Below are 2,329 nucleotides of genomic sequence, written 5' to 3'. Positions count from 1 at the left end.
AAACAAACCCTGCCCAACTTTATACTGCCTAAAAGGAAGATATCAATATAAGGACACAGAAAGATTTATAGCAAAAAGGATTAAAAAGTACATACCAAAAGAAAATAAGGTAGCCAAAATATTATCCAACATGTAATTCAAGGCATGAAGAATTGTTTGAGATAGAGATATTTCATACCAATAAATAGGAGAAACTAATAAAAACCATTATTGTATACACCCAATAATATACCTGAAAAGTATATAAAGCAGAAATGTACAGAAATAGAAAAATCTATAACTAACATTAACAAACTTATCAGTGCCTGATAGTACAAGCAAATGAAAAATATAACAGTAAAGATATTGCAGTTGCCCACCAAGAAGCAGCTTCTCTGCTCCTTCTGGAATCTCCGCCTGGTTCAGCCTGCCTGCCTCCACTCCTGCCTCCACCATGTCCACCGGGGTGATCCAGAAGTCCTACAAGGTGCCCACCTCTGGCCCCCGGGCCTTCAGCAGCTGCTCCTACACAAGTGGGCCCAGTGCCCACATCAGCTCCTCAAGCTTCTCCCGAGTGGGCAGCAGCAGCTTCCGGGATGGCATGGGTGGAGGCTATGGTGGGGTCAGTGGCATGGGAGGCATCACCACCATCATGGTCAAGCAGAGCCTGCTGAGCCCCCTTCACCTGGAGGTGGACCCCAACATCCAGGCTGTGCACACCCAGGAGAAGAAGCAGATCAAGACCCTCAACAAGTTTGCTTCCTTCATCAACAAGGTACAGTTCCTGGAGCAGCAGACCAAGATGCTGGAGACCAAGTGGAACCTCCTGCAGCAGCAGAAGATGGCTCAGAGCAACATGGACAACATGTTGGAGAGCTACATCAACAACCTTAGGCGGCAGCTGGAGACTCTGGGCCAGGAGAAGCTGAAGCCTGAGGCGGAGCTTGGCAACATGCAGGCATGCAGGGGCTGGTGGAGGACTTCAAGAACAAGTATGAGGATGAGATCAATAAGTGTACAGAGATGGAGAATGAATTTTTCCTCATCAAGGATGTGGATGAAGCTTACATGAACAAGGTAGAGCTTGAGTCTCGCCTGGAAGGGCTCACTGACCAGATCAACTTCCTTAGGCAGCTGTATGAAGAGGGGATCCGGGAGCTGCAGTCTCAGATCTCGAACACATCTGTGGTACTGTCCATGGACAACAGCCGCTCCCTGGACATGGACAGCATCACCACTGAAATCAAGGCGCAGTACAAGGAGATTGCCAACCGCAGCTGGGCTGAGGCTGAGAGCATGTACCAGATCAACTATGAGGAACTGCAAACTCTGGCTGGGAAGCACGGGGATGACCTGGGGCATACAAAGACTGAGTTCTCCGAGATGAACATCAGCCGGAACATCAGCTGGCTCCAGGCTGAGATTGAGGGCGGGCTTCCCTGGAGGCCGCCATCGCAGATGCCAAGCAGCGTGGGGAGCTGGCCGTCGAGGATGCCAAGGCCAAGTTGTCCGAGCTGGAGGCCGCCCTGCAGCGGGCCAAGCAGGACATGGCGCGGCCTCTGCGTGAATACCAGGCGCTGATGAATGTCAAGCTGGCCCTGGACGTAGAGATCGCCACCTACAGGAAGCTGCTGGAGGGCGAGGAGAGCCGGCTGGAGTCTGGGATGCAGAACATGAGCACCCATAGGAAGACCACCAGAGGCTATGCAGGTGGTCTGAGCTCTGCCTATGGGGGCCTCACAAACCCTGGCCTCAGCTACGGCCTAGGTTCTAGCTTTGGCTCTGGTGTGGGCTCCAGCTCCTTCAGCCGCACCAGCTTCACCAGGGCCGTGGTTGTGAAGAAGATCGAGACCCGTGATGGGAAGCTGGTGTTCCAGTCCTCGGACATCCTGCCCAAGGGAACAGCTGCGGCAGCCCCTCCCAGCCTGCCCCTCCTGCGGCTGCCCCAGAGCCTGGGAGGGAGGCTGCTGTGCAGGGGAGCACAGGGAACGGGAGGGAGGCTCACCTGAGGCTCCGCGCTAGCCCTCAGTCCATTCGAGGGGGAGTTTACTGCCTGAGGACCTCTATTTGCTTTTTTTTTTTTTTTGTCCAAAATAAAACCTCAGCTAGCTCTGCCAAAAAAAAAAAAAAAAAAGATATAGCAGTCAAGAATAACAAAATTAATACAATTGAGGTAATTGACATGTATACAAAACTGTGGCCAGTAATAGAATACACATTTTTATCAGTGAACTTGGACTATACCAAAATTGACCATATTCTGGGTTTTAAAGTCCCAACAAATATTAAATAATTGAAATAATTCAGAATGTGTTCTCTGACCCTAGTTAAGATAGAAATCAATAATAAA

General features: G+C 50.4%; 1 pseudogene; it reads left to right on the top strand.

Moving 5' to 3' along the window:
- Window positions 1-418: 418 nt before the first annotated feature.
- Window positions 419-1,988, top strand: LOC101150477 (keratin, type II cytoskeletal 8-like; annotated as a pseudogene).
- The last annotated feature ends 341 nt before the right edge of the window (window positions 1,989-2,329 follow it).

Source organism: Gorilla gorilla, chromosome X (assembly GCF_029281585.2).
Source record: "Gorilla gorilla gorilla isolate KB3781 chromosome X, NHGRI_mGorGor1-v2.1_pri, whole genome shotgun sequence".
NCBI lineage: Eukaryota > Metazoa > Chordata > Mammalia > Primates > Hominidae > Gorilla > Gorilla gorilla.
Note: the sequence above shows the minus strand (reverse complement) of the source record. Positions and strands in the feature narration are given on the sequence as shown.